This window comes from Gossypium hirsutum, chromosome A12, assembly GCF_007990345.1.
Source record: "Gossypium hirsutum isolate 1008001.06 chromosome A12, Gossypium_hirsutum_v2.1, whole genome shotgun sequence".
Taxonomy (NCBI): Eukaryota; Viridiplantae; Streptophyta; class Magnoliopsida; order Malvales; family Malvaceae; genus Gossypium; species Gossypium hirsutum.
Genome location: NC_053435.1, coordinates 100,738,871 through 100,753,517, shown reverse-complemented (window position 1 = coordinate 100,753,517; position 14,647 = coordinate 100,738,871). Strand labels below are relative to the sequence as shown.

At 31.0% G+C, this 14,647-nt stretch overlaps 1 pseudogene; it reads right to left on the bottom strand.

Moving 5' to 3' along the window:
• Positions 1-1,045: 1,045 nt before the first annotated feature.
• On the bottom strand, positions 1,046-3,561 carry LOC107946891 (pentatricopeptide repeat-containing protein At5g50990-like; annotated as a pseudogene).
• Between the last annotated feature and the right edge of the window lie 11,086 nt (positions 3,562-14,647).

Sequence of the window (14,647 nt, the reverse complement as noted above, 5' to 3'; positions counted from 1 at the left end):
TGAACTTTATTCTAAGGTGGAACTTGATACATGAATTTTAATTTGGTATAATTATACACATGAAATTTTTATCGTAGTTCATATATATACATAAAATTTTAAATGCGATTCAATTGTACACATTTAAATAAATAAAAATCTATTTGCTTGATAATGTTGTTAGTGATTAGTGAAAACTAAATCAAATCAAAATGTCGTGCATAAAATTACACGATCAAAGTAATAATAATAATAATAAAACTTTCAAAAAGCATAATAACAAAAAAAAAATTATAACACCAGTAAAATGGTAAACAATACAACAACTTAAAATTACAGCAACGAGGGTTATTAGAAAATTTAGCTGAAGATATCAACATACTCTCACAGTGTTGAAATAGCTAATATGCAGGGTTAATCAAATAATTGCTGGTGAAGTTTATTAGGCTCTCGGGTGTGAATGTCAGATAAGAGTACGTATCTAACACAAGTATGTTAGACTTTGTAAAGTTTTTCCATATCGATCCTCGTCCCTATATTCAGGTAAACATCAGACACAAGCACTGTAAGAAAAAATGAAGAGTCGAAGTCATTTAGCCCGAAATAGTTGATCTATACCATCAATGAATAATGATAAAAACCTTGTGAAAGTTGAGCTGATTACCCATAAAGCTCCGAATTGTTAAGTATGATGACAAGCATGATTCCAGATATCCGACTAAGGGTCTGTTTGATTGCCAGTAAAATATTTTCCGTAAAATGATTTCGGGAAAATATTTTACTTTTCTGTAAAATGATTTACTAGAAAATATTTTCTGGTGTTTGATTGAATCTGTGTAAAATGTTTTCGGCTGTTTGGCAGATTTCCTGAAAATATTTTTCGAAAAAGTTATTTTTACATATATTGATATATATTAATAAATTTTTATATTTTATATTATTTTTACATATATTGCAATGATTTATTTATAATAATACTCAATTATTAAGCCACATATTAATCGTTATAAATTGAAAAAAATTAATATCAAATAAATTATTTGTAATTGTGTTAAAAAAACAAGTATTGAATAATTAAAAAAAACAAGTTACTGGAAAATCGATAAATAGAAGCAATTTTCTACCGGAAACGAAGGAATGAATGAAGGAGGCGATAGAGAGGAGAGAACGGAAAATGTCTTACGGAAATTGAAAGGGTAAGACATTTTCCCTAAAATGTAACCCATTTTCTCTTGTTTTGGAGTTCATTTTCCAAATGGAAAATGTTTTCCGCCAATCAAACGCTGGAAAAGTTGGAAATGATTTTCCGGAAAATCAATTCCTTCAATCAAACAGACCCTAAGTTTTGATCCTCTTCCAAGCAATGTTACAATCCATTGGCAGCATATAGATACTTGTTTCTTTCTTCGGCATTGGTGGAAGGTGAAAGATCAGGTACGGTTTTAATAGCAATGAACAGAGAATAGTCCCCTGTTTACATGACTAATTCCATGAATTTTAAGCAAGACACCCAATCATCGGTCCTATTGAGGTAGACCGAGCGAATACGCCAGGAAAACCACATTCCAGCAGAACCCTCAATCCTGAACAACCTGCTCCACATTGTCTATAGGCACAAGAAGGAATAAATTCGCTACCAATAGTCTTCACATGAACATGAACCGCCTTCAAACCGATGAAAACGAATTCGATCTCTAACAATAATCACTCTGATTAACAATTTTGAAACCAATTTTATCCAATTGTGGCAATCATGACAGATACGGAGGTTTTTTGATATCATAATTTCTCTTCCAGGACTTGTTTTTAGGATTCCGTAGGCCAGTGCCAACTTCTCACTATGATGATTCAAGTTTCCTTCTTTTTCCTCTTCGGAGATATCCATTAAAACCAAATCCGTTTGAGGAAGAAACCCTTCCAACTTTGTCTGTTGTATCAACCCATCTAACACTTTGTATAGTCCCTCTGTTTCAGGGTGAGATCTATCACCGGCCTTGAAGCGGTGAATGACTCCTCCTAACTCAATCCAACTCCTTCCTCTAATTTTCCGAATACCCTTTTTCTTCATCAATTCTCTGACTCCTTCAGCGCTTTCCCATCTCTTCATCGAGCAGTACATATTTGACAGCAGGACATAATCACCACTCTTAAGACGTGACATATTCGCAATGGCAACTTCACCCAACTTTGGTTTTTGATAAATTCTACAAGCACTTAAAGTGCCCTCCAAATGACAACATCTGGCTCCACAGGCATTGCTTCAATAACAGCATAAGCCTCTTCTAGCAGGCCAGCTCGACCAAAGAGGTCAACCATCACCTCGTAATGCTCCATTTGGGGCTCAATTGAATAGTGGCTACTCATCAAATTAAAATATTTCCGACCCACATCAACTAAACCAGAGTGACTGCATGCAGTTAAGATTCCAATGAAAGTTATTGAATCAGGAAAAATATTTTCCACTTCCATCTTTGAGAACACTGCAATTGCATCGAACGGAAGCCCATGAGCTGCGATCCCATTAATCATTGCATTCCAAACAGACACATCACTGTGGTCTGCACCATTGAAAACTTCCTTTGCAGTTTGAATTCTACCGCACTTTGAGTACATGTCTATTAATGCCAAACTAAGTATGGGATTGAGTTCAATTTCTTTCTCGGTCATCAAACGATGCACCCATAAAGCATGATTAATAGCTCCAAGTCGTGCACACCCTGTCATAACCGAAGCAAAAGTAAACTTATCCGGCTCCACATTTGAGTCAAGCATCTCACGGAAGAAGCTTAAAGCCTCTTCAAAGCGTGAATTTCTAACATATCCTCCGATCATTAAGTTCCATGTGATCACATCCCGGACAGGCGTTTTATGGAAGCACTTCTTTGCAAAACCATATTCTCCAAGTCCCATTAGATGTTCAATAACTAAGTTTACAATGAGCACATTAAAATCCAAACGGAAAACTTGATCGAGAAGTTTCCGAGCTAGAAGAAGGCGATCACATTGCAAATAAGTCAATACCAAAGAAGCTACAAGAGATGGATAAGTCCCATACCCTAGTTTAAAGATTCTTGTGTGGATTGCACTTGCAGCCTTATAATCTGAGGAAAGCCTGCAGGCTTCAAGAACCTTATATACTGTACAATGATCTAAACAAAAAAAAGGGCAAAAATTCAACTTGTGGCAAAAAGAGGCTGCATAACAAATGGAATTACATACCAAAGGGGTTTCAGATACAATACTACAAAAATGGTAACATTTTACATTGAATTATAGGATGGAATTCAATTTTTATTGATTCAAATTCATCATTTCGTGTATTTAAACATACCGGGGTTCCTCGAACTGCTCTAACATTCAAATCAATAGACAGCAAAAGAGCGAAAATGGAAGATAAAAAAAGAAAGAAAGTTAAATAGGTACCTCTAGAATAATGGAGGAAATCAGGAGCTGAAAGAAGTGAAGTGAATCCGATTGCTGCGGATGAGGTTTGAAGAGTCAGCTTGTTCACTCCATTTCGCAGCATTTCTTTATTTTTCCCCTCCGTTTGGTCTAAGCTTTGCGGGAAAAGGATGGAATGGGAGCTTATTTTGGTAACTTTGAGTCCAGTTCTATGGATCGTCAAAGCCCGGTTTCATGGGATTTCTGCCTTTCTGCTGTTTAAAGCCCATAAATCAAAACTCTGCTTTTCATTTTTGCTTATTTCACAATTTAGCTCTTTTTGTTTTGGTGCTTTTTTTCTTTTTTTTTTTCCATCTAGGATTTATATGTATATTTAGATTATTTTTTTTTGGCCATCTTTTGTTTTATATTCTGAGCTTAGTGTTATTCAGACCGGGGTGACATTTAAGCAAATTTTCTCAATAATATTGATTTTAATATTTAAATTTAATTTAAATATTTGGGAAGAGAAAATCCACTTCTTCTGATTATAGGTGCTCATGAGCCGGACTGAATCAGATTCGAGTCGATCCTAAACATGATATTAATATATTTTATATTTTCCTAAGTCTGACTAGATCTAAAATATGAGTATAAAATTTTGTATAAAACAAACGCACAACTTTTCTTTTACGTAAAATTGAATTAAATATTTATTTAAAATATTAATCTACAAAAGGGATGGATATGGATTGTTTTAAATTTTAACTCAAAAACAATGGGAAAAGATAAATTTTGACATCAATCAAACTCTGAAATCTGAACTTATAAAAGGGGATTAAAAAAATTACGGGACAGACTTTTTACCAAACTCTCAAAGTATTTCAAGTAAATCACAATCAATTTTACACACTCAAGCTAACTAAAAATGCTTAAGGTAATTTTTTTTTCCTTTTGTTCGTATGTGCCGAAATTTATTTATTTTGGTGTTGGGTTTGGATTGTGTAATGTGATTTATAAGATCATTTCTAAAGTTCTGGTTACTAGGATTAGTAGTATGTTGGGTTTCTGTATTGATGAAGCTCAATGAGCTTTTATTCCCGGGAGACACATTTCGGATAATACATTAATTGCGTATGAGGTGTTACATTCACTTAAGATGAGGAAACGGTGTAAACGTGGTAACTTTGCTTTGACGCTTGATATGAGCAAAGCGTATGATCGTATTGAATGGGACTTTCTGGCGGGCATGATGTTAAAGTTGGGATTCCATTCAGATTGGGTTGTTCTTGTCATGAGGTGCGTATGTTCAGTTACATATACGGTGGGTATTAACGAGGGTGTTAGTGATTGTTTCTCTCCTTCACGAGGGCTAAGACAAAGTGACCCACTTAGTCCTTACCTCTTCTTAATATGTGTTGAAGGCCTCTCTTTGTTGTTGAATGAGGCTAAACATAAAAATCTGATGTGAGGCGCACCGATTGGAAGGCACAAACTGACGATTAATCACCTTCTGTTTACTGACGACTGCATCCTCTTTGGAGATGCCACAGTGGAAGGGGCCCGTCTAGTTCAAAACATTATCAAGGAATATGAAGTGAATTCGGGACAACAGGTTAATTTCGATAAGTCGTTTATTTATTTTGGTGCGAGTGTAGGTCAATCTGAGAGAGATGCGATTTCTAGCATTTTGGGAGTTCGGGTGGCTACAAACCCGAAGAAATATTTGGGCCTGCCAATGATGGTTGGGAGAAATAAGAGATGGGCCTTTGCTAATTTTGTGGATCGGTTTCGACAGAGGATTGAGAGTTGGAGCCTTCGGTATCTCTCGATGGGTGGTAGGGAGGTGTTCATTAAGGCGATTTTACAGGCTAACCCTGTTTATGTCATGCAATGTTTTGCACTTCCGAAAACATTGTGTCAGAAGTTGGAAGTTATTTTGAACAAGTTTTAGTGGTCTCATAGTAAATCGGCCAAAGGTATTCATTGGAGTTGTTGGCGTGATCTATGCATTCCTAAATCTGAGGGTGGTATGGTCTTTCGGGATCTCTTTTTGTTTAATAAAGTGTTGTTAGCTAAACAAATTTGGCGTTTGCTCATGCAGCCTGATTGTCTTCTTGCAAAGGTTTTTAAAGCCCGTTATTATCCGTTTTCTGATATTATGGCTGCTAAGATCGGTTCTTACCCCTCTTTTACCTGGAGAAGCTTATGTGGTGCTCGGGAATTGATCGCTGATGGTTTACTTTGGCGTATTGGTAGTGGCCATGCTGTGAATATCTGGAACGATCCTTGGTTACCTGGCTCTGGTAATAGCAGAATTTCAGTTCAAGGTATAGATATTAACTGGACTACTGTGAATCAATTAATTGATGTTCGATCAGGTACCTGGAATAAGGACATTATTCGTCGGATTGTTGATGATGAGCAGGCTACTCGTATCTTCAACATCCCCCTTGAGTCTTCTGGAGCCGAGGATGTGATGGTGTAGCGTTACGATGCTTCAGGGGAGTACTCGGTGAAAAGTGGGTATCGTGTATTACTTACAGTAAATAGACAACTCTATGGTTACAATTCAGAACCTGATGGCCTCTACAAGATATTCTACAGAGCGCTATGGGAACTATAGGTCCCGGCTAAACTAATGATTCACATGTGGCGGTTATTTAACAACTATGTTCCCTATTTCAGCAATTTAGTGACGCGGAGAGTGTAGGTTGCTAATGTTTGCTCTCTTTGTAAGGAGGTGTCGGATGATATTGATTACTTATTATGGTCCTGTGGTGTGTTGCAGCAGTTGTGGCGTTCGCTAAACTTGTCGGTTGATGTCAACTCAGGTACCTCGAATGGGAAAAATCAGTTAGTCAACACTTTCATCACAGCTGATAATGCTACAAGGAAATTGTTAGTTATCTCGTTCTGGGCCTTCTGGTCTACGCGTAATAAGGTGGTTTATGAAGGGTTAAAATTTTCCCAGCAAGATCTAGTAGGTTTTGTGCAGGGTCATGCTTTTGAGTTGAGTTTGCCTAAAGTTCCAGTGGCTAGCCCAATATCTAATGCGACTACGTTGTGCCAACCCCGACTGTAATGGCCTAAATTCAAGGTTATCGGAACAATGGTTTCGTAACCATAGATCCGATTTAAAGAGAAATTTATTTCAATATTTTTACTTGAAAATTGATATGATAGGAAAATCGTATGAAAATATTGATAGGAAAATTTTATCGATTTAGTGATTAGTTAGAAAAAGAAATTATTGAAGAAATTGGGTAAAATAAGGTATCGGGACCTCTATCTCGTAAAATCGAGTCGAAAATAATTTTATAAATATTTATGAAATGTTATTAATGTGGTATTAAAATTTCGTTAGGAAATTTTAATGTTTGGGTAGTCAATTAAATGAAAAGGACTAAATTGTAATAGGTGTAAAAGTTGCTAGAGTGATTAAATAGCTTAAGAGTCTAATGAGAAAGGATTTAAAAGGCAATTAGACCCAAAATTTATTTGGGCTGGACGGCAAGGGTATGAAATCAGCAGAAAAATTGATAAATTAAGGGTAAAATTGGAATATTACAAAATTAACTAAATAAAACTAGGACTAAATAGGAAATATCTAGATTTCTCTTCATTTCTCTTCAATTCCAGCAGCTAAAAACGCCATAGGATGGTTCTCTAAGCTGGTATTTCATAATTTTTTGCACCAAGTGAGTTAATCCTTGCCTTTTTCTTGTAGTTTTTGTGTTTCTAAGACGTTTACAACTAGGTCCTACTATTAAATTCATTAGTTTTTGATTTCATGGATGAAATTGAAAGTCACCATGGTTGAGTGCTGTACGTTTATGATGAAATAGAATGAAATTAAAGCTTTAATTTGTTTATGATATGATTTTATTAGGCAATTTCAATGGAAATTGATTTTTAGGACCTAATTGTGAAAATATTTGGAATTAAAGTCTATTGCTGAAATTATGATTCCTAAAGGTTGTAAACTAGTTTAAGGTGATAGAATAAAATGTTAATTGAGAAAAATCAGCTCAATTGAGAGGCTAATTGAGTAGGGACGAAATTATCATTTATTAAAAGCTTAGGGGAAAAATGGTAATAAACAGCTTGCACTAAAACAGTTTGGACAGCAGCAGTAGACTAACTTTGAAAAATCACCAAAAATTTTAGGAATCGAATTAGAAGATGAACAAAATATGGAATTAAATCTTATTGAGTCTAGTTTCTCATAGAAGAAATATTGTAAGCAATGGATTTGTAAATTTTGAGATATAATGAATTTTGTGAGACAAGGTCAGAATGAATTCGGGTTCCCCTGTTCTGAGTTTGAAAAATTATAAAAATTGAATAAAAATAATTAGGGACTTAAATTTATATGTATAGAATTCTGAATGAGTCTATTTTTAATAGAAATAAACGAGAACATCATTTGAATTCTGTATAAAGAGATAATTTATTTTTAGTGAAGAAGGGTCAGAACTATTAGACAACAGAATATGGGTGACTTTGATGAATAAACTGTACTAATTGGATAAACCAAAAATTCTGAAAATTTTATGGTAAAAATATATATAAGTCTAGTTTCAGGGAAAATTAACGAATCTTAATTTGGAGTTCCGTAGCTCAAGTTATAAATAATTTAGTGACTATGACTCAAGTAGACAGCTTTGAATGAATTATAAATAATAGTTGAATTATAGAGAATGTTGCATATGAACATGAAATGTATTAAATTGATAATTAAATTTATTTATTTAGATCCAGAACATTCAAATACGAAGCTAGATCGAGGAAAGGAAAAAGTTCAGGATTAGTAGATTTTTACTGTTTACAAACAAGTATCAAGGTAAGTTCGTATAACTTGAATTATATTCTTAAATGCTTGAGATTGTATATTATTGATGTGAATATGATTTGAGTGTTCATTGTATGAAAATTAATGAAACATTGATATATTTGATAAAATGGGAAGAAATCTCGTTTGAATGAAAGGAAAATTCGATGGATTTCTGAAAACGAATTGACGGTAAAAAGGATCTAGCCCGGACGGGTGATCCTATCTTGATATAGCCCTCCCGAAGAATATGTGTAAAATGGATTTAGCTCGGACGGGTAATCTGAATTAGGGTCTGAATTTAGCCTGGACTGGTAGTTCAGATCCAAGCTCATTAGAGTAATTGTCATTGCAGGGGATTTAGCCTGGACTGGTAATCCCGACAATACTCTATGAGTTTAAATTGCAGGGGATTTAGCTTGGACTGGTAATCCCACTGCAAGGTTGAGGTTCGCGGGAGTGTGCTCTCTGAAATGAAAATGTGCGCACATGAATATGAATTGACAGACCCGGAATTGTACACTAAAAGTGTACCTCTGAAAATCCATTGAAAATTCCAAGAAATTCAACGGAATAAATATGGAAAAATAACAAGGAAATGGAAATCATGGTATTGACGAGCTCATCAATCATAGTATATATTATTGGTACATGGAAATTATTGTACTAACTTGAATGTTGAGTTTGTGCATATTAGGGTAATACTGCATTGAATGGATATATGGATGTTTATTGTATTGTATTGAAAATATTAGGTAAGTATAATTCTTGTTACATGAGCTTACTAAGCACAAAGTGCTTATCCCATTTCCTTTTTCCCTGTTTTGTAGTGTTCAGAGCTCGAAGGTCGGATTTGGTCGGAGACACATCACACTGTCAACCTCAGGATTTCGGTATATAAAGAAACTTTATTTTGGAAATCAATGGCATGTATAAGCTAACAAAGTAAATGTTAACGTGAAATGAATGTAAAGTTAGCCATTAGTATGGTTAACAAACCTGGTTATAGATATGTGATGACATTATCTTATATAAATGCATGAATCTATCATAAAAATATGTTGAATTGATTTGGTTGATGTGGATTGGTCTCGATTTAATATTGTAGGGAAGGTTAGATATTTATAAAGGGACTATATTGAATAAAAAAATATTTAATTTGTAAACTCCGGTAATGCCTCGTACCCTATTCCGGCAATGAATATGGGTAGGGGTATTACACCGACCCTTGGGTTTACTAAACTTAATTTTGATGCCTCTTTTCAGGGAGACTCTAATACTTCTATAGTGGCTGTCCTAGCCCGGAACGATATGGGGTTAATTTTGGGTTCATGCACTTACCCCTAGACTGATTTAATCTACTACTCTTTTCTTAAATATGCAATTGTAGTAGGTGATTTTGGGAAACTGAACCAAAGGTCTATCTTAAGGCTCTCTAAACTTCATCAAATACTGTAAATCAATAGCACAAGGGAAAATTTCTTCTGCGGAACTCATTAATTGAAAATCTAATTTTTTTTTTCAAGAAGCAAATAGAAAAAAAAAATAGAAAAGGAGGAGTTTAAGGTCGAGGAAGGAAAAGACCAGTGAAAAAACTTGTTGACGTCATTGTCAAACAAAAAAGAAAAGAAAAGTAACCTACAAATTTTGAGGGGAGGAAAGTCAAAAGAAAAAAAATGTTTTTTTTATTTTTTTAAATTATGACATTATTTATATTACACGTCACAATATTATTTTGCTACGTGTCTTAAATTTAATAATGTTATCATAAATATTAATCTGAAAGAAGTGGAAAAATTCACATACTAATTTTATATTTAACTATTTTTAAAAATATATAATGGTACAATTAACATCACATTTACTACGATTTCAGTTTTTAGAAACGAATTTTGATAATAATAAATTTTTTGAAACGGTTTCTAAAATTATATTTTTTGTTGGCTACCTATTTCTAAAGTTCTTTAAAATTCTTTTGAAACTTAAAACTAATATACATAATAGTTTTTACAACAGAAAACAAATTTTAAAATTTTAATATTATATAATATATTTTTTTAATATTATATAATATATATATTTTTTTGTTATTTGCCTAAATAGGCTTTTTTTTTAAATTTAATGAAATAGGTCAATTTTGTGAATAGAGTGTAAAAGCGTGTTCAGTTAGACGAATTTTTTATTAATTATACAAAAAACGCGCCCAGCTGAATGCACTTTTTATATTTTCTCTTTAAAATTAATCTATTTCCTTAAATCTTCAAAAAAATTAGCTTATTTGATCAAATAAAAAAAAGCACATATAGTTAATTTAGCCACAGATTTAATAGAAAAAAAAACGATTAAAAGAAAATTGTTATGAATTGACAATTTTTTTTAAATTTAAAAAGGCTTATCAGAATCTGATTTTTTTTACCGGAATCTGGAAAATCATTAGCTTTCCTACGAAAGTTAGAAGATTTTGGTCACCGGATTGCTCTAATTGATAAAGAAATAAATGGAAACCTTTTTCTTAAGAAGGGAAAACAAATTAAATCGAGATACTTTTTTAAGTAATATTTTTAAACTAAAAGTAAAAACCATTCGGGCCAAGGTTTTCAGCCTGCGGAATCGCCTGTCTTTTTAAAAATTTTATAATTCAAAATTCCGTGCTTCATTGTTTACATGGAATGCTATTTAGTCCTTCAAGTTGTTGCTTAACCAAAGAGATGAAGATGAACTCTCAAACTAAAAAGGGATCTAAATAGAAAATAGCTTAATAACCCAAAAACCTAAAAGAAATACTAAAATTCATTACTAAATGTTAAATTTATTAATATTCTAAATTTCTTTCTTAAATTAATAAAACTATGGATTAGATTAGTTTTAGAATTAAAACTTCTTTCAAATTCTGATTTAGTAATTTAACCCCAGAAAACATATTTTATTTAGATTATTAGATTGCCAATTTGTAATTACTTTTTATACCTCAAATATATTTTTTATCTCTTAAATACAAATTTTGTATATTTATTTAATTTAATATACACCACTTAATTATTTAATTAATAGATGTAAATATTACACAATTTTTTACTCTTAAAAATTTCACAAAAAATATGATAACGAAACGAAAATATATATACGATTATAGATTTTTTTTTTACCGTTACAATTATATGCGAAAATTTTATAAATGATATTACAATTTTTTTCTAAAAATTAAATAACACACATGATAAACTCTTACACAAGTAAGAAAATTAATCATATATACATACACTACATGAGTACTTTCTCAATTTTTTATATTTAATTTTCTATTTTTTAATCATCCGTTAAATTTATTTTTTTAATAAAATCATATTTTAAATATATCATCTATTTTTTAAATAAAAATATTTCAAAGCAATTTTTTTATATAAAATATTAATCTAAATATAATATTTTTTATATTAATAAATATATAATTCACAAGTAAATATAATAATATTATTTGAATATTGAACAATTAAGGTATATAAGGTTTATCCATTTAACACCCCAGTATATGATAATATATAATTTTTTTATTTAGGAATAAATATTAAAATTATACCTAAACTTTGATAAAAACTGGAATGCTATATATTAACTTTAATTTGACGTATTTGTAGACATCAAACTTTAAATTTAGCTCAATTTTAACATTTCGCTAACCATTATCTATGTGGCACATTTTTCTGTTAAATCATGTGTAAATTATTAATATGATATTTTATTATATTAGAAAACAAACAAATTAAATTGAATTATTTCCACCTATATTAAAAAAATAGGTTTCTTGGTGGAAATAAGAAGCTCTTTTCCTAATAATTTTTTTAATCTAAGTGGAAAGAATTTAATTTTTTTAATATGATAAAATATAATGTCAGCAATTTTAATATGACTTAATGAAAAATTATAACGGAGTTAATAAAATGAGAAAATTTAATCAAGATTAAAGTTTAATGTATAACATTGTAAATTATATAAAAATTTATATATAATTTAAACATTTATCTCTTTTATTTAATATATTAAAAATAAATAAAATTATCGCATTAATAAAATATTAAATGTTGATACCCTTGTGTATATAAAAACAAAAGGTTACAAATGCGATTAATTGTTGTCAGAAACTGATTTCTAGAAGTAATCAAAATTACTTAACCAATTATTTTCAGTAACGTTAGCCACTCAAAAAGAATCTCTTAAAAGTAAAATGATTTTTTAAAAATAATTTTATTATTGATTTCGGTCCCTTTTTTTAACATAATATTTAAAATTATTCATAGCTCCTCTTCAACCAGTAAATGGAAAGATAATGCATTTTAGCCCACTCAAATCCACATCCTCCTACATTTATAATAATGTTCATACCAATTAAGTTAAGACTAAATCGAATATGATTTACACTTTAAAGATATATTTTCTTTAAATTGTTATTTATATCAATATTTTTATTTAACATATTAAAAAACAAATTAAGTTGCCCGACTATTGAATTAAATATAAATATAATTATAATCCAAGATAAAAATTATGATATAATTCAGAGAAATAAAATAGCAAACACTCGTCGTAGATGGTGAAGGACAAGCTCCATCAACACAATAAAGGCTTTAACCTCAGCATCAATAGAACATTATGACACGTTGACAATTGGCTTCATTACAACTCCAGCACAACATATCTGGAGTGATTGTAAGTATTTAATACGGTAAAAAAATCAGCCCCTAATGGTCCAAAACGGCGAGCAAAAATCAACAAAAGAATCGAGCATTCACCAAACAGAGATAACAACAACAAAATCATCCCTAAAATAACATGTAAAACTAAAATTACATGCATAAACAAGACTAAAACACGTGCTACAAGAGTAGACAAAAACTTCTAAAACTGAAGACTTATTAGATAATGGAAAAATAAACAAAAAACATATAAAACTTAAGATAACACGAGTCTAAATCAACACGTGAAATCATTTATTATTCTGAAATACTCTTAAAACATAAACAGATTAAAAAGTTGATGAATAGCCACCCACTTTCCAAGAAAAATTACTAGTGGCTGGTGGAGTTTTAGCGAACGATAGGCATTGTCATCTATTCATCACAACTTGTGAAGACAACAAAGATACCCATAAAATAGATCTACAAACTGAACAAAGAGAATACATGTGTAGTGCATAAGAAAAATAAAAGAAATAAAGGGTTGATGGGAGAGAAAAAAGGCAGGCGATAGCCAGCCTGGAGATTAACATTGTGGCCGAGCAAAACAAAAGATAAGAAGCAAATGGCTTGGAGATAAAAAGAGAAAAGTTTTTAGGGTTATTCTTACCTAAGCTAAATAACCAAATTTGATATAAATTTATATTTTTTGGGAATTCGTTGGAATGTATTCTTATCTATTAATAGGTTTTTGGCTCACACGACCCGCGGAAAACGTTTTTCAAAAAGCATTTGTAATTAATCAGATAGGCAATTTTAGTTTATTATTAATAATTTTAGGTTTTTATTAGATAGCAGGAAGTTTCGAATTTTAAGATTTGTTCAAAATATTAAATAACTTGATTTATAATATTGAAGTTTATTTTTTTTATTTACCACCGCAGTTGTTAAATCTACATAATTTCCTCTTCATGAATCGTTACTTGATGCCATGGAAGGGTCTACTCCTATTTCAGCTTTTATACATGCGAACTCTTGAACGGATTTGGAAAAGAGATGTAACTCCTCAAAATATTTAAAATTATGGTTTTTTAAAATGATCTCTCATACAACTTAATTTCTATTTTCTTGGGAGAAACTTCATTTCTTTTGATTGGTTAATATTTTACAAAAAAAATAGTATTATTTTTTTAATAATTTCATTATAGACACGGATTATTTCTTCTTCTTTTTTTTTTTTTAAAAACAATGCTAAGAATTACTTATAGTCCCTCCCCAACTCATAAATAAGAGAATAATACATTTCGACGCACTTGGACCCACATCTTCTTATATCGGCAACAATATCCATACCAATTTAACTAAGACTCAATCGACATTTAGTATTATTTTTTAAATTCATAGACTTAATTAATATCACTTGATTTGTGAGTTGTGGCCCTAACTTTTTGTTTTCTAAAAAATACAGATAAATTTAAAATTACAATTACAAATAATCAACATTTGAATATTGCTGATAATTAATGTTTATCAAGACAAATCCCACTTATGAGATTTAACCTAGAAGAAAAAGAGGTAAATCTAAAAAATGTATGAATTTTGGTTTAAAGTGTAATTATATATATGATTTTTAATTTGGTGAAATTATACATATGAAACTTTAATTATGATTCAAATGTATACATGAAACTTTAATTATGATTCAGTCATACATTAAAGAAATAAATATCAATTTACTTTGATATTGGATAAATATAATTATTTCTGTATACAATATATAAAT